Raw genomic sequence first — 25,942 nt, 5'->3', positions numbered from 1 at the left:
GCTAGTGGGACTCCCTGCGCTTCAGACATGCCCCGGGCAGTGGAGTGCGCGCCCCGGCTAGCCGAGGGAAGAGAGAGAAGGAGGGTGGCCAGGGCTTCCTTCAGCCGGGGCGCTCGCCACTAAGCCCCTCCTGCCGCACCGCCTGAAAAGTAGTCAGTCGAAGGGGAGGGAAGGACGTGGGCTGCTGGGCTTGCTGCAGACCTGGCACCGGCTGGGGCAGACGGAGCGCACAGCTGCTCCCCTCCACTGCCGCCCCCTACAGTGGCGCACTGAAAGTTGTTGGCCAAACAAACAAAAAAAACCAGGCAGGTACAGTATTTAAATTGTTTGTTTTTCTTTTTTGTTTTGTTTTTGCTGACCGCGTAAAGCTGAATTCACGCATGTTAAATGCTCATAAGATGTGACAGACCTGTAGTTGTAGTAAAGGAAGACATTTCTAAAGAGCCCATTCTCCTTTTATCATTTCTGACTATGTCGTCTGTTCAGCCTGTCAGATGCAAACTCCTTTTTGTTTTCAGAGGTCGAGAGCTGCCTTTTTCATCTCCCTCAGGCCCAGCCGTTGAGTATCAAAACTGGTTGCAGAGCATAAAGATGTGACACAGGTGACTAATGTATAAAGCATCTCAACAATATAATGTGATTTGGTGTATCACTGGGAGGGAAAATTTTGGCTTTTATCTTATGTATTTTCTAATGTTCACCTCTGGAAATATTTTTTCAAAAACCAACACTTTGATTTTGACCTCATTTTCCTCAGCCAAAAGGTCAAAGTGATTGGGGCCTGGCTTGCATATTACATGTCCCTAGCTAGAGTTGCTAGACTGCGTCAAGCTCAGTCTGTCTAAAGTTTACATTTTTGTACAGTTTCCTCTTATTGGTATTTCTTAATATTGTGTTTATTAACATCCACTCCTTTATAACAGAAATATTGTAAAACTTGTTTTACAGCTTAGAGAAATTTAGTATACAGACACACACAAAATTTATAAATTGGCCTAAGGAAGTCTCTAAAGCTGCTTTTAGTCACTTTCTTCAACTTTACATTGTGAGTGATGCTTTTCTACTCTTCTTCCATCTCGTCAGTTGGTCTTTCATTATCTCATGTTTAGATCCAGACTTGTCTCTTACATCTAGATGCATAACCTGTTCATTAGTTGTCCTATCAAAACTCTAAGCAATATTAAGCATTTCTCCTTTCCCCTCCTATTTCCCTTAATTTAATATCAAGTTTAACTTTAACTATTTTTGAAGGGGCTTCTCCCTCCTTTAGTAAATGGAGTTCTCAAACTATCAGGTTTTGTGGTGAGCAATTACCTCTTCCAGCAAACTCCAAAAAGTTCACTAGATTGTTAAGTAGTTACCTTTTTTTTCTTCCCGCTAGCAAAACTGACTTGATGGATTAATTTTTCTAGTACCAGAATTTCCCACACCTTAATAGTCTACTTTATATTAAATCTAAAATATGGCTAGAGTAACAAATTTTCTATAATTCATTTTAGGATGCAGATGCTGAAGGCAATTTTATGCAAGTTCTGCTTTCTAAATTAATCATACTAGTTAGCTTGGTTCTGCATAGTAGTATTTGTAGATCAAGTCATGAAGCAGGAGATCTGAATTCAAATCCTTGGCCCGGTCTCATTACCCAAAGACAACAGTGCAGGATCATATCCAGCTTGATAAATGAAATACAATCTCTTATTTGAAAAAGAAAAAAAAAAAAAAAAAAAAAGACTTAAGGGTTGATTTTGCATCTTTAATCTCCAGTGACAACAAATGTCCCAGGAAGTATGTTTAAGGGGAGCACCGGGGGGGATGGGTGTCAAGAAAGCACAGGAATGGGTGGGAAGCCAAATTGATGTCAGGGTATGTCTTCACTGTAGGCTTAACCTAGGCTTTTACATGGGATTTAGACCAACCCCCCCTCATCCACACACACAACCCTTATGCCCAGGTTTATATGTGCTTTGAACCCAGGTTTGCTTGCCCAGCGAGGGGTATAGGTTAGAAACACAGGTTTTGTTGTAAGGTGGGCTCAAATGTACTTACACTGCAGAGGGGCAGCAGCTGAAGCCTGGGTTATGAAGCTTGGGTTTTGATAGTTCTTCAGTGCCAGTCCACAATGCCATACCCCAATTCCCTAGGTCTATATTTTCTGTCCCTTCTACCTACTAACTTCCTATTCATCTCCGATCTACTAGAAGCAACCTGCTGGTTTACATATACCTGGTCAGTGTTTAAGTCCTCATTCCACATGTCCTGCTCCATTTCTGCATTGATCAGCTTAGCTGAATAATGTGAGAAGATGCCATCCCAGTGTGCTGCTAGCTGGCTAGAGGATCACATCAGGGTTCTGGTAGCCCTCTGGTGCAGGTACAACAAATAATGTAGTTTTGAGATACACCCGAAACTGTCCTTTTCAAGAGGCTGCCAGAGGAGGTGGATCCAAGTGGCCAGCTATCCAGTGTTGGGAGTGAATTAAAAATGTCAAGGGTGCCTATCTCAAGGCAAAGGATACCAATAACAGCCGGAACAGCTGACTGGTGGCCATCCCTGGGACCGCCAGAATAGCGGCTGGAGTTGGGTCACCTACCCTGGGGCGGGAGCAGCAGCAGTCAATCCCTGCTGCAGGAGCAGTGGCGAGGCTGGAGCTATAGTGTGGCCTTAGCTTCAGTTCACCCTTTCTCCATCCCTGCATGTGTGATTTAAGATGGATTCCAAGCTCTGTGTGGGGGGATGCATATTAAACATGCAACTAATGATTCAGTCGAGCTATGTTTGAACTAATTACTGGGGGATGGGAGGAGAATCAAAGCTGGGATTACGGGTTTAGCAAGCATAAATGCATATTTCCACAGACTCCTCATCTTATAACTTTGTACACACTGGTGTACTATTACGTAGTTATACCAATACTAGTATTAACTCCAGACAGCCTGTATTTTAAGTCCCAGTGGTTGTACTAAGTGGAAAAAGTCCCTTCGTGATTGTGGTACTTGGTCTCCTGATGCTGTCCAGGCCTGTGGGTGGGGGAAGGAAGTTGTGGTGTACTCAAGCTTCTGTATCTTGGTTAAGCATTCTCTTACTGCTTGCCTGAATTTTTTTCTCCACTCCTGCCTGGCTGGTGTGTTTTTATATTTAAAAAAAAAAAGGATATTCTATACTTATAAGTCTATAAAATATGCTTTTTTTTTAAGTAGGTGACCCAAGATGGTTGGTGATATTCCTGGGCAGACCACTCTTCCAGCGGCTGCCCTGTAGCTTACCATCTCTGTTTGTTGATTTACAGTCAGCACATCATGAGATATCTACTTTGCACAAACACAATAGCAAATAAACATATATCTACACATATGCGTGCATGCACACACACTGCAGTAGTATGCATCATTATGCTTCTTGAGGCATATTACCATGTGATGCAAGGATGTGGGCAACACAGGCACACAAGAATCCCTAATTTCTCTTGCTCACCTGAACTCCGCCTCAGTGATGACCGGTGCAATCTCTGACTGCCTATATTGGACTTGTAAACCAGCAGTGTCTTGAGTCCACTCCTAGTGGAAGCCCTCAGCCTTATTCTCACAGATGTTGGTGTCCTTATGCCAGACACCAAGAGGCATAGGCTAAACATGCACAGGCCGAATGGGTACTGCTAGCAGAAAAATTGCAGACTCAAGGCTTGCGAGGCACATGAGCTCCTGAAGTGGAGCACCCATAGGGACATGCATCTTGAAGAACTGCAGTTCCTGGCTTCTTATGGTTGACCAAGACCTTCATGATGATTTGAGTAATGTCCTTGCTGGTTGACATATGCTCCTTGTGCCGGACAAACAGTGGGTAGAGAGTATCAGGGGGTAGCCGTGTTAGTCTGTATCTACAAAAACAACAAGGAGTCTGGTGGCACCTTAAAGACTAACAGATTTATTTGGGCATAAGCTTTCGTGAGTAAAAACCTCACTTGCATCCGAAGAAGTGAGGTTTTTACTCACGAAAGCTTATGCCCAAATAAATCTGTTAGTCTTTAAGGTGCCACCAGACTCCTTGTTGTTTTAGTGGGTAGAGAGATGTCATCAGTGGCTCCAGTGCAGTTTGGAAACCCCATTCTCTCAAAGCAAGCTGTTTCAGACAGACTAACTGTGTCTGTTACCTATGGGTAAAACCACAAAGCTCCATCACTACAGCACTGAGTGAGCTTGCCAACATCAAAGTGGTTAGGCATGGACCTGTGCAGTGTAGGGTTGCAAACTTCCAGATGGCAGTATCAACCCACTTCTGGATTGGTATGGCCTCCCTTATTAGCATGATCTGGCACTGAAAGGTCAGGGCAAGATCCTCACATGTCGGTCTACTTCCTCATGGGGAAGTTCTGGAGGCACTGCTGATCTTCCCAGATCTGCATGATGATGTAATGACACTACAAGTTGTTCTGCACCAGAAGTACCAGTCCACGTAAGGTAGGTGGCATGCGTCAGCTGTCTCTGCTCTGCCATATCAACATCTAGCTTGCATGATCTTTTTCATGAATACCTGTGGCTGCCTTAAGAGGGTCACAAACAGCTGTTGAAGTGCCCTCCACCATATCACATACCTGTAACTGCATCCTGCTGAAACAACAGTGCTGCCAAAAGTAGGAAACAGTTCATGCAGTTGACATGAGAACCGTGCTTTGGCCCGGATGGAGAGGAAAGAAGTGAGGAGTGTGTTGAGCCAGAAGTGTTTTATGCTACTGTGGTGGCAGGCTGTGAATACTTCCACACACAGACTTGGGAAGGACAGACAAGTTTTCCCACAACATACTGCAAAATAAATCAGAGTGGCTCGAGTTAGTGAGGTACTAAGAAACGTGGGATATGCCTACAGAAATCCTAGCCCTTAACTTGGCCTACTGCAGGACCAATGTGGCTGCAGCTACATGGGGATGAGTCAAGTGTGGCTCTGAAGTCCTGCAGATGGGTTTGTCTTACGACAGTGCCTAAACCTGGGTAACGTGCAGTGAAGATCTACCTTACGTAGATACCAGTTAAAATGTTTAAAGCAGGGTTAATTGGCTGAAGCAGGGAAACGTATTTAACATTGCATGTGCTGCTTACATACCAATATGTCTAATAAATTTAGAAACACATTTGATAGGTCTCTCAGAATGGAAATGTTGCTGGACTGTCATGTCAGGCAGCCCAGGTGACATTTATTCATACCATACTCCATGGCAGCTTCATCATACTTCGGGGCAGGAGGTGGGGAGTTATGGTTCAGTCTCAAAAAAACGCACTCCCTCCCCCCCTCCCACTAAATCAACAAACAACATTTGAATAGACATTTATTAATACAGTCAGTGACTACACATTTTCTAATGCTATCAATTTGTTCTTTTGTGTATATATAACAACTATTTAACATTTTACAAAATTGCAAAGACTTTTCTCAGCTACCTATTGATTTCTAGGTATATCCCACTGTTGTAATGTACAAATCTGAGAAGATTTATGCCTCAAAATATAGCAGTGAGGCATCTTAACTTCTAGAGTCTACTGAATAATTACTCTGAAACGAAGAGGAGGTTATTGAATGTGGTTAAAGTATGTCGCTGCAAATACTTTAATTTGGAAACTATATACCAGTTAGTCTCTCTTATTCCCTTATTATTATTAATAATAATAATTATATGTTATTGTGTGAGTAATATAGAAATTTCTTTCCCCTCACGTTTTCACCTCACCAAGTTTAAAGGCGCTTTTACCATTTTGTGAAATAGAAAGGAAGAGCAGCAGTGGAAATTTAAACTGGGGATCAAGTGGCAATATATGTTAACTGGAAAGTGTTTCCTTCACTTGGAGGAACAGAAAAGAGAACTCGAGGGAGTGCTTTGTATTGTTCTCTTCTAACTGTTTGCCTAAAAAGCCATGTTGAGAGTCTTTAGAGGTGCATGTTCAGGGATGACCATTGCAGATAATGGACGACTGTAAAGAAAAATGTGAGATCTTGGATGAATCACCTTCTGCTCGCTCTGCTCCCCAACACATACCCAGAGCATGCAGGATAAAATGAAATGGGGAAGGGAGAAATTGTGGGGACCAAGGGAAGGATAGCGTATTTCATGAAGTATAAAATAGGGCACAGATGACTGTTTCATTTTTAAGGGGTAGATTGTAATGGTGTCTTTCCACTAATAAACACAACCCAGTTGACTGGTAATAAAAATAAATAGAAATTTCCCCTCCTCCTCCTCCACACACAATATGAGAATATACCAGCCCTATCCAAAGAGAGAGAGTGCTTAATTTGTGGTGTGGGACAATTGTAAAGGTGTAAGATATCTGGCTTGGGGAAGGATAATCACTCTGCTCAGGGGGCTATTTTACCACAATAAAGACAGTCTACTTATTCATTTTGCCAGAGGTTCTAGTAGTTACATGTCAAGACTGATGATGCATACGTTCACACATTTTGAAGTATGTGGGTATTGCAAAATTCAGTAAATGAGTTGCGTGTATATATAGTACTTTTCAATAAAATAGTTATCCATTTTAGGCTTTTAATAAACTGACATGAGTATTTGACACTCCCTGGATTTTTATGTAAAATGTCTGTTATGATTGTCTTCATGCGATAGGACAAGGAGCGATCACTTCAGAAATCCAGAAAATGCTTGCTGTAGGAAATCTGGAAGACATAACTTCCTCTTCTTGCTAGGAGAAAATGTAAACAAAGATCCAAGTTTGCTATCTAAGTTCTAAAATGGTTCTCTGACTAAACCTTTCATTCTGAGCTTAATTGATCCCTTTTATTCTCCCATCTAAGAAGAGCCTATTTCTTCCTCATCAACACAGAATCTTCTTTCAAATAGGAAAAAACCTGATGAACAAAGTTATAGCTGGTTGCAGTCACATTGAAAATTTGATGTAGATAATAAGGGGCTGGCTTAGCTCTTAATATGGTGTGTTTCTGACACTATCTAGTGTTTGTGCTTGTGTATGCAGATATTGTAGCACTCAGAGATTGTGTTATGTTCCATTATGTACATGTGCTGAAATGATCGATGCTGATAACCCACTAAAGATCTCTTTACATAAGAAATTACAATATATAAATTTTTTGTAGCTAAATGATAACAGCCATGTTGACTTCAGCTTAATATAAAATATGGGGGGAAATCCTTTTGCCATATGGAAAAGGACAGCATAGGATGGAAAAGAATTGTAATGTGTACACTCTTAAATTAACATTAAAATATTATAATAGGGCCATCCGATTGTATGTTTGTTATTTCAGTACAAACAATATCTGAGATCAGAATGTCAGTGTTTTTTGCATTCTTTTAATGTGAAAGTGGCTAAATACAAAAAGTTTCTTTGGCTGAGATCTTGCATATCAGGTTTTATCAAAGAGGGTGTATGTATACATAACAACTGATTTACAAACTCCTGAAGGTGGGTTTGTAACTGAAGCTCTTTTCTTAGTGGGTCCTAATAGCAGTTACTGTTATGTAATTTGTCCGTATTTTTGAAGACTATTCTTGGTTTGCAGGCAACTTGAGTGTAGCCTTTTTTTTAGTGTTAGATTTTCTGTTTTTAAACAAAGGCTAGTAAGACCATTTATATAGCTATCTAGGCTGCTTGTATGGTGAGATTCCTGCATATCATGCTGACTAATCGTGTCTCATTCTTGTACGCTGTGTGTTCTCTTGTCCTATACTTAGATAGTAAACGCTTTGGGGTAGGGACCATGGTTTTGTTCTATTTGTATGGCACCTAACACGTAACTGCCATGTGGAGGGAGAGAGAATGTGGCTTGTGTCTCCCCAATGCTTCAGAAGAGAGAGACTAGTATGTTGTAATATTTGATGGGTTGGAAATTGGAAGGGGGTGAGGGGTGCCTATAAATAGTGATTGTTTTCCTGGCACCTTTTATGAAACCATGGGAGATTGCAGAGACACACCAATGGAACTGTTTTCTACAATAAAGAGCTATGGTTCTACTTTACGACCTTTATATGCACTCCTTTGTAATTTAAATTCATACTGTTGGATTACATGCTCCTGTTGTAGATGTATTTAGTTATAAGGGTGTATAGGATTCTGATCATCCTCAGTCTGTTTGGAGAGAAATAAGTATACTGTATTAATAAATAGGGCAATTCAATATAGCCAATGTTTCTTCCTCATCCCTTCATTCGTGTCAGAACAAAAGGAAAGAACAAATGCATAAAGAGAACATCTTGGGCTAGGTAGAAGTTTCAGCAGCTCTTGCAGATGAAGCATACCTACAGAAGAACTGCATCTTGACTGAGAATTCGTTCAGCCAAACCACAGAACAATGCACCTTGCAAAGAAACTGTCAAAAATGTAAATTATGAAAAAGAGGTGAAAGGTAAACAGACTTGTGGCTTTCTGTTTGTATAAAAAAAATTAGTCTTCCCAAAGCCCTCCTCCCAATCTATTAAAAATTACTTCTAGTTGTGTTTTCCAATTAATATGGAAAACATTATTACCCCTGAGCTCTTGTTTTAATATTTAGATCAGCATTTTCATAAGAAAACATAGTGTAAGTAGTACTTGGATCCTGCAGTTCTGTTTGATAGTGTATGCAAAATAAATCCTTTCCTTTGAAAGGGATTGAACTAGAAATCGTGAATAACTAACCACAGGCTGGTTTGTTTGTATTTTGGTTTTTTTTAATCATGGTAGGATCACTTGTTTAGCTGAAAATACCAGGCTGTGAATGAACAGAGCACAGAGTAAAGAACTTCACTCACACATTTTTTTCTTAGAGGTTAGACCCTGATGCCTAGATACCATAAAAACATAAGAATGGCCACAGTGGGTCAGATCAATGGTCCGTCTAGCCCAGTGTCCTGTTTTCCAACAGTGGCCAGTGCCAGATGCTTCAGAGGGAGTCAACTAAACAAGGTAATTGAGTGATCCATCCACTGTTGCCCATTCCCAGCTTTGGGTAGTCCGAAGTTTAGGGACACCCAGAGCATAGGGATGCATCCCTGACCATCTTGGCTAATAGCCATTAATGGTCCTATCCATGAATTTATCTAATTCTTTTTTGAACTCAGTTATACTTTTGGCCTTCACAACATCCCCTGGCAACAAGATCTATTGTGTGTTATGTGAAGAAGTACTTTCTTATGTTTGTTTTTAAACCTGCTGCCTATTAATTTCATTGGGTGAACTGGTTCTTGTGTTATGTTAAGGGATAAATAATACTTCCTTAATCATTTTCTCCACACAATTCATGATTTTTTTTATAGACCTCTATCCTATCCCCCCTTTAATAATCTCTTTTCTAAGATGAACAGTCTGTCTTTTTAATCTCTCCTCGTATGGAAGCTGTCCCATACCCGTAATCATTTTTGTTGCCCTTCTCTGTACCTTTTCCAATTCTAATATTTTTATTATTTTTGGAGATGAGGCAACCAGAACTGCACACAGTATTCAAGGTGTGTGTGAGAACCATGGATTTATATAGAGGCATTGAAATTTTGTGTCATATCTGTCCCTTTCCTAATTGTTCCTAACATTCATTTAGCTTTTTTTGACTGCCCCTTGCATATTGAGCAAATGTTTTCAAAGCATTGTCCACAATGACTCCAAGATCTTTCTTAAGTGGTAACAGCTAATTTAGACCCCCGTCATTTTGTGTGTAATTGGGATTATTTTCCAATGTATATTACTTTACACTTATCAACATTGAATTTTTTGCCCGAGACCCAGTTTTGTGAGATCCCTTTGTCACTCTTTGTAGTCAGTTTTGGACTTAACTTTTGAATATGTAGAATAGCACAGGTTCCAGTACAGATCCTTGGGCAACCACACTGTTTATCACTTTCCATTGTGAAAACTGACCATTTATTACTACCCTTTACTTCCTATCTTTTAACAAGTTACTGATCCATGCACTGTAAGATACATAAGTTGTTGTTTTTTTTCAGTTAAATAGCTGTATGCTATAAGAGCTTTGAGTATTTACCATGCAAATGAGCATATTATGTATCCCGCTTTTTTTCAGAGCTCTTGTGTCCTCTACTGCTACAGCACACCAAGTTTTTTGGAATGCTGTAAGGTTAGCCAACCTTGTTGTGGAACCAGAAATACATATTTTTGTCTTGGAGATTTATCAGCATAGTAAGTAACCTCACAGAGTTCATGTGTGCTTGATATTGCGTTACACAAAATAGGTGTATTAATAAGTTTATCTTCTGTAAGTAAATCAGGCAGATAATATAATTACCACTAAATACTTTTATCATCGAGAAAATCCTAAATATATGGAGGCTAAAAGAAAGGAAAGCAGCCTTCTTTTTGTGCTTTAGCAGCAAGTTGTGGAACTCTGGATGCTCAGATAAGCATGTTAATATACATAATCTAGTTTGTTATAAGAGCTATGACAATAGCATTTATTGGGAAAACCTGCTACAATCTATAAATAATACTTTCCTATTTTATGAGGTATTGTGAGGCATTTAGTTATTAGTGTTAAGCCCCATAGAAATAAAAGCAAATCTATTTTGGTGGCCCAGAGCATAAGAATTCTGGATTGCCTTTGTTTGTGTACTTGTTTGCATGCCAATTCCAAGAAAACTGTTTATTTCTGTTTTATGTGATATTGTTAGTATAAGCTCTGAGAACAAACCAAAAGTGCACATCTACACTTAAGGGTTCTTTCAAATTTGAATTGTGAAAGGCTTTAACAAGTATTAATCGTCACATCTTTTTAAGAATGGATTTCCTCAGTGCATAAGAGAGTTGCTGCTTTTTGGAAGTGAAGATGCCATATATTTATATTTAAAAAAAATCTGTTTATGTTTGGGTAATCAACTTACTGATGCTTACTAAATGGTTAGCACTGTAAACATACTGTACAAGAACCCCAACGTCTTCTCTAGTAGGTTTTTGAATCTTAAGGCATTTTTTCTTGGCACTTTGACTACAGTATGCTTGTGCTGATAATAGTGGCTTTGCCTTGCGCAATGTTTCTAGTTGGGCTGCATATTTGAAAACTAATTATAGCAGTTGCCAAACAAAATGGCTGAAGCTAATTATATGCTGTGGAAAATATAAACCGAATTCTCAGATATTTGACTCAACTAGAATGAAGACTTATCATATAGCTGTCAGTTTTTTTTCAAGGGGGGGGAAAAATCTGTCCAAGCTATTTCCTAGTTTGGTTTAAGGTTTAACTGATTCTTCCTGGAAAAGTCATACAGTAAATAAGACTTATGGTTTAATAGCATACAGAGATATGCATTAAAACCAGCAGTATATTTTATAAACAAGAAATTTAAAAGCACATAAAATGTTTTCAACTTTGTTTTTAAGTCTGAAATATTCCATGACAGTTATATTGTCCATCTTTACTTTGCTAATGCCCCTGCGGTATATTAATTGTATTAAAAAGAGGATTTACTTATTTTATTTTGTGTACTTAAAAAAACAGAAAAAGAATACTTCCTTTTGATTTGGCCAGAATGTTTTTTTTTTTTTTAATTTCAGATTTTTCCAAAATGTGCCACAGTAGCATATTTTTTCAGAAGACATTGTAAATGCCGGAGATCAGCTAAAATTAGGGGGATTTTCCTCATTTTTCATGTTCTTTGTAAAGGTGTGCAGTTAGACTTGGTACTGTTCAGTGATATTTGCATAGGTTTTTTGGGGGGTGGGGGCTGGGTATCTTTAATGCTGTTGCATAGCACAGATGTAAAGACATTTTGTCTTTGAGTCAGATAAAATGAAGCAACTTTCTAAAAATGAAAAGTCATTGCAGAAGACATGCAGTCGTGTGTAATTTGAACAGAAGTCCTAAAAGGTAAAAACGGTGGCTTTTTGTTGAATTTGCTAGACAGAAAAATGCTTCATGTTAATCAACTTCTCGAATGAAAAATGAATGATTAAAGTCTTGCATGTAAATCTGATCTATGCAAGTAGGTTGATTTTAAAGTTAGAGCACGTGTGTAATGAGCTGGAAGGACTGCTGTGATAAGATTGAGATTCAGTTTGTCAGTATATTAAAACATTAAATTGTTTGGGAGTAGCTTGGTACAGTATATAGGGACTTTGTACTGCTATTGTATTAGTCTGCTGCATAGCACAGCATTTTATTGTTGGCTTTGTTCTGTCTGGCCATTTATATAAATGTTGCCCTTTTGGGGTGTGGGCAGCAGAATCCTTGGATTTAGCATTTTTTGATTGCTGCTAGGACAGGACGTGTGTTTGAGTCTCTTTGCAGACCATCACAGAGTATCATTTTGAGCTGCATTGATCTGGTCTTGGGAGTCAAATTCCAACTTTACCTAATGTGAATGGCCTTGAAAATTTGACTACTTTTATGAATACACCCTCTTCTATTTTCTTTCTCTTGTGTAATGCACCTTCAAGGCTACACATGTGACATTGTGGGTGAAGAAAGCTTGGATGCGGTTCTCACCACTATGGCACCAGAGAGCTTTGCTGGTGTTTCCTTCTCACTTAAGCCTTGTTGTGAAGGCCTTAGAATGAAGGACCAGGGTTACTGTGTGTTTTTTGTTTTCTCCAATTTGTAAAACATCACTTTTTTTTTTTAAACAGGGAAATTTTTTTTTATCCTAACTTCATAAAGGAGCACATTGTCCAAAGCTTGTACTTCTTCAAGAAAGTCACAAGAATAGTCTTTCCTAGTACAAGTACAACTGACTAATTAGGCCTACTCTTTGTACTTGCTCCTTAGTAACCTCTGATACACTTTTATGTCTAGTATGAAGTGTAGCCCAAGCTACTTTGAATGTGCAGGTTTCTTAAAAATGGTTAGAAATGTAAATTCAGCTGTCCTTTCTACTCTGATTTTTGCTTACTGTTTTGATGCAGAGAACTGTGAAACAGCCTCCTTTGCAAGCACAGATTTGGAGCTATAGATTTGGACTATCAGGTTTTTAATGCTAAAAACTCAAGATTACTTTCCATCAGCTATGTTTCTTCCTTTTTTTGGTCTAAACCTATGACCTTGATATTTGTGGTCAAGCTAGGTAATTGAAAGGTTCCATAGTTTCTCTAGGTTTTTTTACTGTTGTGTTCAAATGCTTTAACTACATCAAATCAAATTTCTACAAGATTAACAGTAGTGTCAGCCTGTAGTTGGTTGGGCCCCTCCAAAATCTCCTTCAGTTGGTTTTGTTGAATGTAGCACCTTCTGTAAAGTTCTTTTTTGTGTAAAATATGCTATGTTTTGCAAATGTATGACCTATTTATGGTTGGACCTTACCTTTCAGATGTTGCCTCACTCATATTGTCACTAATATCCTCGGACCGACACGTCTACAACTACACTGCATACAGTTGTTTTTGTGGTATAATCGCAGCGCTGTGCTATTTCTTGGGTGTCTTAAAGTTAATAGATGACAATGGAATCTTAATTTGTTACTTGATACTAAGTCCAAAGAATTTGTTGAGTGAACCAAACACCATAGTATCCCTAGCCTGGATAAAAGCAGTAAGAAACAAGTGTGTAATTTATGCAACTGGTATTCCTAACTCTGAACATGAGTTCTTACTGTGGCCAAAAGGCGAATGTGATTTTTGGAGCTATAAACGGCACTGTCGAGTAGGACTAGGGGGAGGCTATCTTACCTCTGTATTTGGCACTAGGGCAATCACTGTTGAACTAGAATGTCTAGTGTGAGTGTCCACAATACAAGAAGGATCTTGATCAGTTAGAGAGGGTTCAGTGAAGAGCCACAAAAAATGATTAAAGTTTTGGACAACATGCCTTATCATGATAGACTCAAGGAGCTCAGTCTGTTTATTTTAACAGAAGCTCAGACTATATGATCACAGTGGTCCCTTCTGGCCTTATAATCTGTGAACTCTCTTTTGCTCTCTCTGTAAAATGTGTTCATTTTCAGTTGTTCCCAAACTTTAACAACCTGTGAACCCCTTTCACTAAAATGTCAAGTCTCGTGAACCCCCTCCTAAAAATAAATATTTCCAGGATTTTCTCCTTTACCTGAGTATAAATTATAAAAGTAGTGATCTTGTAAATACAAAATTTGTTTTTATAACATGCTTATTACACACTATTTATTAATTATTATTTATCATTACAGTATTTTATTACATAATGAAAACGGCAACACTCTTCCAAGATCTCACTTTTGTAGCTTGTATCACTTTGAATAAGCCTGTTATAAGACAAGGTTCCTGTATTTCATCAAGGAGTATCAGATGTGAAACAGCATGAAGGTATTTAAGAAGCCAGCTCAAAGAGTTCCTCTTACACAAGCATTCAGGTCTTGAGCAGTCCAGGCAAACAACGCACGTTACAACAAAGCTTAAACTTGTTCTTCATAATAATTTTAAAAATAATACTAGCTGCCTATTTAATTTTAAAATCAGCAACAAATATCCATCTCCCTTTCCATTTCTTTTAAGGACTCTTAAAGTTTAAATCTCCTCAATGTGACAGATATGCTTACTTTGATCTGCTTAGCTCTTAGAAGTCCAGGGGTTCCAGGCTGTTGGCCCCGTGCTGCCCAGGGTCCCTAGGGATAGCTGTCCGCCATTAGGACATTTTTTCCTGAGAACCCCCTGTAACATTTCATGAACCCCCAGGGGTTCATGAACCCTAGTTTGGGAACCACTGATTTAAATGGTAGAAATAAAAAGCACATCATGTTGGTGTAAGTAACTTACTAGCCTGTTTAGTTTTAAGAGTAGGACATTTCATAATTCTCTGGCGATAACTCCAATTCCAGAAGAAATATATAGAAGAAAAACAAGCTTTCAAAATATAAGGGGGAGGAAAATATCAAATCTTCTGTTGTTGGCTGTACTTCATGTTTTTACACTTCATACCTCTTAATTAAATCCCAGTGGTTAACAGAAAATTGCATGAAAATGTGGTGTTAATAGGTGACTTGTATACAAAAGCATGGCTGTTACCCAAAGTTCAGTCTACACACAGTTTGTTAGATCAAAGTTTCAGGTCCAGTGACTTTCAGCAGTCAGTTCAGATTCCTCAGAGGTTAGACCCTTACATAGTCTCTGGTTTTGAAAAAATTGGGAAGCTTGTTATATTTCAGGCATAGCAGCTGACTTTGACTGGACTTGTTAGATTTTTATCTTTCTTTTTCATTTAAATAACAGTTTAATCTGTAAGCCCCTCTTGCCTTCCAAATGGTGTTCGAGAGAACAATTGAGGCTTCTGACCAAATCAGATATTGCCATTTTCACGGATCTCAATCTCTACCTTCAAATACTAGTTAGTACATTGCAGACTTGTTGATATCAAGAAGTTGGGCACAGTCGCTTAACTCTTGTGTATGTTCATGTATTCTATATGGTGTCAGCTATCCTTTTTCTGGATGTTTTCCATCCTCAAAGGTCAGCAAGTCATTTCAGTTCTCTTTTAATAGCAAATAATTAAATGAATCTATATAAACTTCAGAAATATAGCTTTCTCTTCTTCCCCCACCCCACAAAAAAGAGAGACATTATTTCTGCTGACAAAAATTCCACATTCAGGACTTTTTGTTTCCCTGCAATATATATTATCAAACACCTAAAACAGTCAAAGGAGGGAAGCTTCATATTCCATTTGGGTGTTGGTGATAACTGGTGTAAGGAGAGATGAAATCTTGAATTTATAAATGAATGTTGAATACGTGTTTATGATTTGCCATAGCTTTCTCCTGTGTCTATTGATCTCCCTGTGCAGCTGGTCTTCACCACAGTGTATCGGAGGCATCATTGTCGAACATCACTATGGTTTGGCTGAGATTTTCAGCCAGATGGATGATTTCACTTCACACCGGCAAGGCTGACTATGGTACTAACTGGCTTGGCTCAGCCAAGTTCAGATGTAAAGATGTGGCCCTTATGCTACTATATTACTGATTTAACAAAAAAGTAATTTTAAAAGGCTGAAAATAATCAATTAACATTTACAAAAGTATTCCATTATACTTACAGTTCAGGTATGCGGTTAATGACCATACTGACATGAACATTCAATAGCTTTAACTTTGATCTATAAGATATAATTAACTATATATAGGTAATTTAAATCTATTCTAATTATATACTTTCATACATCTATATCTTGGGCTAAAGAATTCTTTCAATATAAATATTACAAATATGCAGCCCTTTCCACATATATCTCTGTGCTATTTGCATGGTAGCTGGTGAAACTCCTATGGTTTCCATAGAAATGGCCATGCAACACCAGAAAGCAACTTCAAGAACAACAAAGAGACTGCTAAAAAGGAGATAAAACAGCAGACTTTCAAGCCTGAGGTTTTGGTCAGGTTATGCAAAGCATATTTTACTGGATGTTTCACTAAATTCCTCCCACGCTGAAACCCCATGTATATAAATGAAATTTTATTTATTGTGGAGTGACTGTTTTGACACAGCTTACATCTTCTAGGATGACTTTTTCACATTAGATATTCTAGATTTGTTGAAAGGATTCACTTTGATTATTAATAGTATTTAGAATATATAGCATCTAATATTTTTGTAATCCATCTCTGGCTGAAATTCGCTTATTCATCTAATACAGTTTGGGAAATTTTAGCAACTACTTTTTAGTGAATGTATGCAACACTTGAGCAGCTTTAAATATTTGTGAATTCTATTCTATCATGTAGATTTACAGGCCACTTGCATGTCTTGCTCATCCAAATATTTCATTGACTTCAGTGGGGACTTTGGGTGCCCAAGAAACTTGTACCAAGAGTTTTCAGTCAATTGCAATTTAAGGACTTGTTACTGTGAGGTGCTTAGTGCCTTCTGCAAGGGTGCTGAGCATCCTCAACTTCATTGACTAAGGCCTTGGCTACACTCGCGGATTCACAGCGCTGCTGTGAAGCATGAGTGTTGTCGCACCGCCAGCGCTGCGAGAGCTCTCTCGCAGCGCTGCAAGTACTCCACCTCTCTGAGGGGAATAGCTTGCAACGCTGCAAGCGAGCGTGCAGCGCTGCAGGTGCTGATTACACTGGCGCTTTACAGCGCTGCATTCGCTGCGCTCGGGGGGTGTTTTTCACACCCCTGAGCGCAGCAAGTGCATTGCTGTGAATTGCCAGTGTAGCCAAGGCCTCACTGTGTCTTGAGGGTACTCAATACTTTTCAGGATCAATCTCCAAGTACAACTAACACAAAAGAAAAATAGGGCTGAGAGAATAGAAATTAAATGACTGTTTGTAATTGTCAGTAGCTGTGACAGCTTTACATTCACGTCATGATATTTAAGAACAGAAACAGGAGTACCTTGTAACCTTTGCTCTTTAGTTATGCATACTGGAAGGCACTACAGTTGCTGAATAGAGAGTGCAAGAAAACAAGAGTATCTTGTTTATAGAAACTAAATCTACTTATAATTAACCCAAATTTTGGAGTTGGCAGAAAAAAAGTTCAAACTCTGCCATGGTCTTTTGTTTGACAGGTTTTTTCTGAGTCCCTGTGCTGTTTGAGACAGTTTTTTCCCCCTGTTGCTTATGTACAGAGCTTGAAAAACTTACACTTACTAGCCCAAGCCCTAAGCCTTCTAACTAGAAAGAAGAATGCTGGTACTATCCTCCACCTTCCCTTCCCCACCACAAAAGTTGTTACCCTCAAAGTCATGTCTTCTGTGATTTAAAGGAATAAAATGTGTTTGCCAGTGTTAGAATTATATACAGTTATCTAACTTTGTACATTTTAATGCAACTTATTAAGGCTGGTTGAACAACAGAACAAAAGTTAATTTGGGTGGGGGGAGGGTTTGTACTACTTTAACCTTTATACCGGTATAGTTAAAGCGATACAAGTTTTGTATGTAGATTAAACCCTTAGACTGTAAGCTCTCTAGGGCCTTGTCTACACTACGAGAGTAGTTCGATTTTACTTAAATCGAATTTTTGGAATCGATATTGCAAAGTCGAACGTGTGTGTCCACACTAAGGACAGTAATTCGACTTTGTGAGTCCACACTAACGGGGAAAGCGTCGACATTGGAAGTGGTGCACTGTGGTCAGCTATCCCACAGTTCCCGGAGTCCCCGCTGCCCATTGGAATTCTGGGTGGAGCCGCAAATGCCTTCTGGGTAAAAAAAAGGTGTCCAGGGTGCTTTTGGGTAACTGTCGTCATCCGTCCATCACTCCCGCCCTCCCTCCCTGAAAGCGCCGGCGGGAAATCAGTTCGCGCACTTTTCTAGTCAGTGACAGCGCGGACGCCACAGCACTGCGAGCATGGAGCCTGCTGCAACCATCACTGCAGTTGTGGCCGCTCTCAACGCCTCGCAACTTATCATACACCTTTCCCTGAGGCAGATGCAGAAAAGTCAGGCGAGGAGGCTACGTCAACGCGGTGATGGCCTGAAGTCTGAGAGTAGCACAGACCTCTCAGAAAGCAGGGGACCCAGCGCCGAGAACATCACGGTGGCAATGGGTCATGTTGATGCCGTCGAAAGGAGATTCTGGGCACGGGAAACAAGCACTGAGTGGTGGGACCGCATAGTGCTGCAGGTCTGGGATGAATCCCAGTGGCTGCGAAACTTTCGCATGCGGAAGGGAACTTTCCTGGAACTTTGTGAGTTGCTGTCCCCTGCCCTGAAGCGCAATGACACCCGGATGCGAGCAGCCCTGACTGTCCAGAAGCGAGTGGCCATAGCCCTGTGGAAGCTTGCAACGCCAGACAGCTACCGGTCAGTCGCGAACCAGTTTGGGGTGGGCAAATCTACCGTGGGGGTTGTTGTGATGCAAGTAGCCAAGGCAATCGTTGATGTACTGCTGCCAAAGGTAGTCACCCTGGGAAACGTGGAGGCGATCATAGATGGCTTCGCAGCGATGGGATTCCCAAACTGCGGTGGGGCCATAGATGGAACTCACATCCCTATCCTGGCACCGGAACACCAGGCCAGCCAGTACATTAACAGAAAGGGCTACTTTTCCATGGTGCTGCAAGCACTGGTGGACCACAGGGGACGTTTTACCAACATCTACGTGGGATGGCCGGGCAAGGTTCATGACGCTCGTGTTTTCAGGAACTCTGGTCTGTTTAGACGGCTGCAGCAAGGTATTTACTTCCCGGACCACAAAATAACTCTTGGGGATGTGGAGATGCCTATAGTCATCCTCGGGGACCCAGCCTACCCGCTAATGCCCTGGCTCATGAAGCCCTATACTGGCGCCCTGGACACTGAAAAAGAACTCTTCAACTACCGGCTGAGCAAGTGCAGAATGGTGGTGGAGTGTGCTTTTGGCCGTCTCAAGGGGAGATGGAGAAGCTTACTGACTCGCTGTGATCTCAGCGAAACCAATATCCCCATTGTTATTGCAGCTTGCTGTGTGCTCCACAATCTCTGTGAGAGCAAGGGGGAGACCTTTATGGCGGGGTGGGAGGTTGAGGAAAATAGCCTGGCTGCTGATTACTCACAGCCAGACAGCCGGGCGATTAGAAGAGACCAGCGGGAAGCGCTGTGCATCCGGAAGGCTTTGAAAGCAAAGTTCCTGAGTGAGCAGGGTAACCTGTGACTTTAAAGTTTGTGTATTGAGAAGCTAAACCTGCCCCCGTTTCTTTGCCCAGTTAATGTTGACTATCCTATCCAGTTACATACCCCCTTCACCCCACTTCCAACACACGTTTCAAAATAAAAATAGTTCTACTTTGTTAAAGCACACCGTTTTCTTTAATACTGTATTCGCGGGAATTTTTTAAAACTGGGACGCAGACTGTGGTGCGGAGCGGGTGTACTGTAGTGGCGCGAATGCAGCTTCTAAACTCAAGGATTGACAGGCTCCGCTGCGGTGGGATGGTTGTTTCAACGGAGCCTGTCACCCCTCCTGATAGGGACTGTGTGTATGGGGGGGTCTATGTGACTTTGTGGCAGGGGGAGGACGGTTACAGATCCCCTGCTGTGTGGCTCTGTGATCCTGCCTAAGGACCGCCGCTTAAGATCTGTAACTGCCCTCCCCTGCCACAAAGTCACAGAGCAACCCACCCCCCACCACATAACATGAAAACAACCTCCCAGACTAACCAGGGTAACTAGTCACTGCATCACTGCACTATGTATGTGCCCTGCTGCTGTGCCTGCCCCCGACTATATACCCTGCCAAAGGTGACTGTCCTGTCGAATTACCAACCCCCTATCCCCCCCTCCTCCAAAAGAACATGATGGAAACAGTAGTTAACAGAAACGTATTTTTTATTATCAACCAAACATGGAACTGGAAAAGTGAAACTTGGACGGGGGCTTGTGTCAGGCGGGAAGGAAAGAACTTGTCAAATTTTGGGGAATGAGAGCCTTCTGCTGCTCGAGCTCTCTGCAGGGGTGGAGTGAGAGTTAGCAGGGACTCTGCCGCCTCTCCTTCTGTGCACTTTGGGTGAGGGGAGTATGGGACTTGGTGGCGGGGGAGGGCGGTTAGAGATGGACTGCAGCGGGGCTCTGTCCTCCTGCCTCCGTTCCTGCAGAACATCCACAAGGCACCGGAGCGTGTCCGTTTGCTCCCTCATTAGTCCAAGCAGGGTTTGAGTCGCCTGCTGGTCTTCCTGACGCCACCTCTCCTCCCGATCCATGTTGGCTTGGTGCATTTGGGTCAAGTTCTCCCGCCACTGGGTCTGCTGTGCTGCCTGGGCTCTGGAGCAGGCTATAAGCTCCGAGAACATGTCCTCCCGTGTCCTCTTCTTCTTATGCCTAATCCGCGCTAGCCTCTGGGAGTGTGATGACAGGCTAGGTTGTGAGACAGTCGCAGATGGGGCTGTGGGAATGGGAAAAAGGGAGTGAATTCCTCAGAAAGATAAATGTAGTTGTGAACAAAGAACATAGTCTTTCTCTGTTAACAAGACCATGCACAGCACCTATCACATGCGCACTCAGCACAAGGTCGAATTCTCGGCCTTCGCATTCAGTGCCTGGGGTCTTCTACAGCACATTTGAGAAGCCTCTCAGGAGAACGGAATTTCTGTTGCAGGCAGACATGGTAATCCGTAGACTTGTGGCAGCTTAAAACTTTAATATTAGCAATGGCCTCATTTCACATTGAAATCAATGTCGGTCCCTGCTGCCAGCAATTCGGCAAGCAGGAAGTCTGCTCCTGTCCCACACCCTCGCGGCTGTCCCCGGGAACGATCCCTTTCGGCTGCCCCTCTCCCGCCTCCACCGCGTGGCTGCAAACCAGCGGTTACAGTTCTGTAAAGGAACGGCAAAGCAGTCCCAACACTAACATTCCCCTACCTCATTCAAAGCAGGTCATCATGAGCGACATCACCCTCATGAGGATCTCTGACAGCGAGAAAGAGCGAATGCTCCGGGAAAGCCTGCAAAGACCAGGGCCGTATGCCGCCATGCTGTGCAGAGCAATGATTCCAGAGTACTTGCTTGTCTCGTGGCGTGGCAACGTGTCCTACTACGGAGGACCCAATAAGGCCGCTCTCTCCAAGAACCTAATGCAGCGGATTTCCAATTACCTCCAGGAGAGCTTCCTCGAGATGTCACAGGAGGATTTCTGCTCCATCCCCGGACATATAGACCGCATTTTACTGTAGCTGCTGTAGCAGTGACTAACCAGTAGAGCGGCTTGGGCAGGACAATCATGCAAAACCGGACATTGCTAGATTTTTTTTCAATAGTTGCACTGCCCATGACTGAACCGTTAAGCTAATCAAACTAATCATGAGAAACCCATTTTTTAAATTGTTAATATTCCTGTTCTGTTACAAATAAATGTTTAGATTTTTACAACACTTACTGGCTGATCCTTCCCCAGATTCTGTGTCCGGGGTAACGGCTGGGGAGGGTTGGTAGGGGATCTCTGTAAGGGTGATGAAGAGATCCTGGCTGTCGGGGAAATCAGCGTTGTGAGCGCTGTCGACTGCCTCGTCCTCCTCATCTCCTTCCTCATCTTCCCCGTCCGCTAACATGTCCGAGGATCCAGCCGTGGACACTATCCCATCCTCAGAGTCCACGGTCACTGGTGGGGTAGTGGTGGCGGCCGCACCGAGGATGGAATGCAGTGCCTCGTAGAAACGGGATGTCTGGGGATGGGATCCGGAGCGTCCGTTTGCCTCTTTGGTCTTCTGGTAGCCTTGTCTCAGCTCCTTGATTTTCACGCGGCACTGCGTTACATCCCGGCTGTATCCTCTCTCTGCCATGTCTTTAGAGATCTTCTCGTAGATCTTTGCATTCCGTCTTTTGGATCGCAGCTCGGAAAGCACGGACTCATCGCCCCACACAGCGATGAGATCCAAGACTTCCCGATCAGTCCATGCTGGGGCCCTCTTTCTATTCTGAGATTGCACGGCCATCACTGCTGGAGAGCTCTGCATCGTTGCCAGTGCTGCTGAGCTCGCCACGATGTCCAGACAGGAAATGAGATTCAAACTGGCCAGACAGGAAAAGGAATTCAAATTCAAATTTTCCCGCGGCTTTTCCTGTGTGGCAGTTCAGAGCATCTGAGCTCGTACTGCTGTCCAGAGCGTCAACAGAGTGGTGCACTGTGGGATAGCTCCCGGAGCTATTAGCGTCGATTTCCATCCACACCTAGCGTAATTCGACATGGCCATGTCGAATTTAGCGCTACTCCCCTCGTCGGGGAGGAGTACAGAAGTCGAATTAAAGAGACCTCTATGTCGAACTAAATACCTTTGCGGTGTGGACGGGTGCAGGGTTAATTCGATGTAACGGCGCTAACTTCGACATAAACGCCTAGTGTAGACCAGGCCTAGGGCAGGGGACTGTTTTTTGCTTTCTATACAGTGTCTAGCACAATGGGTCCCTAAATCTTATTGGGGTTCCTGGGCTATTATAATAAGGCATTTTGTAGACACCTTTCAACTTAGACATTATAAGTACATAATTCCCTCCATCCAATGCATCTGTGTGTTCATTGTGGGGGAGGATGTGCACCTTAGGCTGCTGATATTCAGTTGACAGTTAGGCTATTCCCTGTGGTGATAAAATGTTAACACTGCAAATTGAAAACAAATCTAAACAGATCTTCTTGAGAAGAGAATTTAAATAAGCTTGTGCCTATACATAGACAAAGAAGTGAAGAAACCATGCAAAAAGATAAGCGAAATTGGATAGAAAGTAAGGCTAGTGAAGCTGAAGAAGCAGGGGAAAGAAACAATAAAAGAACAGTCTCCACAATCCTGAAACAGTTAACAAGATATGGATCAAAATTCAGAAGTATCCCAGTGAAAGGGAAACAAGGAAAACGCAGGAGGAACAAGAAAATACATGGGTAGAACACTTCAAAGAAGTGCTAAACTGACCAGAACCAATTACAAGACTGGAATTCAACAATGGTAAACCATTAGACCTAGATATAGATGTATCTGAGGTAAAAATCAGAGTAATAAGAAAAGCACAGCAGAAGCTGAAAAACAACAAGGCAACTGGGGGTTTGGATGGCATTCATCCTAATATGCTTAAATATGGAGGCGAAGACGTGGAATCAGTCATCTGTTCACTGTGCAACAAAATATGGACGGAGGAGAAAGTGCTAGAAGAATGGGCCCTCGGTATCATAATCAGGTTACCAAAGAAAGGTGATCTAAACAATTGTTCAAATTGAGGGGAGTAACACTTCTATCTGACACAGGAAAAGTATTAGCAGCAGTCCTCCTGAACAGAATGAAAGGAAAGATGGATACCACACTACATGAACAACAATCTGGATTTAGAAAAGGGAGATTGTGCACAGACACTGTTTTCACCCTCAGATGGATTATTGAGAACACAATTGAATTCCAAGGCAGTATTACCATCAATTTTGAGGACTTTCAAAAGGCATTCAATAGTGTAAACCAGGGATCTCAAACTCAAATCACCACGAGGGACACATTGACAATTTCCTGGTGCAAGTGCTGGAGGAACTAACTAGGGGCAGAGCTCTTCTTGACCTGCTGCTTACAAACCGGGAAGAATTAGTAGGGGAAGCAAAAGTGGATGGGAACCTGGGAGGCAGTGACCATGAGATGGTCGAGTTCAGGATCCTGACACAAGGAAGAAAGGAGAGCAGCAGAATATGGACCGTGGACTTCAGAAAAGCAGACTTTGACTCCCTCAGGGAACAGATGGGCAGGATCCCCTGGGAGAATAACATGAGGGGGAAAGGAGTCCAGGAGAACTGGCTGTATTTTAAAGAATCCTTATTGAGGTTGCAGGAACAAACCATCCCGATGCCAAATGACTGGAGGTAGGCAGAGGAGCAGGGAGCAGCACGCTGGGTGGGGGTGGCGGGTGAGGGGAGCTTGGTGGCGGCAGCAGCAGGAAATAACTCAGGTGGGGGGGGGGGGGAGGCGGGAGCTTGGTGGGCCACAGCAAGGCCGTGTGTTTGAGACCCGTGGTGTAAACGGAGAAACAATGTGGAAAATTGTGGAACAATATGGAATTCCAACAAAATTAATTAACATTATGAAGGCATTCTACGCCAACTCAAAATTCTGCATTAAAATGGAAAATGGATTGAGAGAGCCATTCAGCATCAAGACAGGTATAAGGCAGGGGTGTGTCCTGTCTCCTTTTTTGTTTATGCTAGTCATTGACTATGGATTAAAACAATGTGACAGTGATACATATGGCCTAAAATGGAACTTCAAGGCTGTTTGATCTAGACCTTGCTGATGACATTGCTCTTATCAGTGAAGATGCCAACGGACTACAAAAATGTACAAACCCAAGTAAAAAATAATGGAGAAGATAGGTTTGAGATACAATGCAAAGAGATATTAATGGGGACTATAGGGACAGAAATCAAAACTGAAGACGAGAAAATGGAGAAGGTGGACAATTTTACGTATCTTAGAAGTACACCTCTACCCTGATATAACGCAACCCGATAGAACACGAATTCGGTTATAATGCGGTAAAGCAGGGGGGTGGGGCTGTGCACTCCGGTGGATCAAAGCAAGTTTGATATAACGCGGTTTCACCTATAACGCAGTAAGATTTTTTTTTTTGGCTCCCGAGGACAGCGTACTATCGAAGTAGAGGTGTTCCATCAGCTAAGATGATACTAGTTCCAAGGAAATAAGAAGAATTGGGAAGGCAAATGCTGCATTTCGAAGACTCAAACATCTCCCTCAAGACAAAACTGAATGTGTACAAAGCAACTGTTATTGCCATCACAACATATATCAGTGAGATATGGCAACTTACCAAGAAAGATATGTAAAGGCTGGATGCATTTCATCACAAATGTCTGAGAAGAATATTGGGAATAACATATAGAGACAGGAAGACTAATGAAGTCAGAAAAATTACTGGACAAGGCACCCTCTCACAAGTAATCTACAAAAGATGACAGTGGCTGGGACATGTGCTGAGAATGGAAAAAGAATGCTTACCAAATATCACCCTTGAATGGAAGCCAGAAAACGCAAGAAGAGAGGAAGACCGTGAATAACATGGAAAGTAACAGTTCTGAATGATATCAAGCACCTCAACATGAAATTGCAAGATTTGGAGAGAAGGGTAGTTGACAGGCAAGGATGGCAAATGTGGGTAGCTCAACGTGCAGTAAAGCACGGGATGGACTAAGGTGTAAGGTCTGTACATACAACATGAATCCTTGTGCTGTATGTCTTTGGTGCTGAGTTCCCTGGCTTACCTAGTGCCTTGCAGTATTTACTTGTACATGATTATCTACCTTTTGACATTAAAGTATACCCTATATTTTCTATAAGGAATTTATTTTATGTGAAGACTTGGTTTGCTTTTAATAAATTTATCTAAGTCTTAGGGCTGGTCTACGTCAGAAAAATATAACTGTAAGTTAGGAGTTTACTTATATATCCTGGTGTGGATGCATTTATAATGGTATAAAGGTGCATTCTACCAGGATAGTTTATTCTACTTTCCCAACCAGAATAAACTATGCCTGGTATAATCAATTTTATACAGTTAAATTGTATCTACATTAAAGTGAATTCTTGTCATTTTAACTTTACTGATCTATAAAGCTTTGCTGCTTTAATTTATA

At 41.6% G+C, this 25,942-nt stretch overlaps 1 protein-coding gene across 4 annotated transcripts in view; it reads left to right on the top strand.

Annotated features, from left to right (window-relative positions):
* BTBD7 (BTB domain containing 7) overlaps nt 1-25,942 on the top strand; it is a 119,522-nt gene that overhangs the window by 16,906 nt on the left and 76,674 nt on the right. Inside the window, exons 2-3 of one of the 4 annotated variants that reach the window (XM_054026385.1) lie at nt 10,015-10,130; nt 11,729-11,811. The exons of 2 other annotated variants lie outside the window; for them this stretch is intronic. The gene's annotated coding sequence lies outside the window, so the exon portion shown is untranslated. The remainder of the gene's footprint in view (nt 1-10,014; nt 10,131-11,728; nt 11,812-25,942) is intronic. One more of the 4 variants, XM_054026387.1, reaches the window with a different exon arrangement.

This window comes from Malaclemys terrapin, chromosome 4 (assembly GCF_027887155.1).
Source record: "Malaclemys terrapin pileata isolate rMalTer1 chromosome 4, rMalTer1.hap1, whole genome shotgun sequence".
NCBI classification, from domain to species: domain Eukaryota; kingdom Metazoa; phylum Chordata; order Testudines; family Emydidae; genus Malaclemys; species Malaclemys terrapin.
Note: the sequence above shows the minus strand (reverse complement) of the source record. Positions and strands in the feature narration are given on the sequence as shown.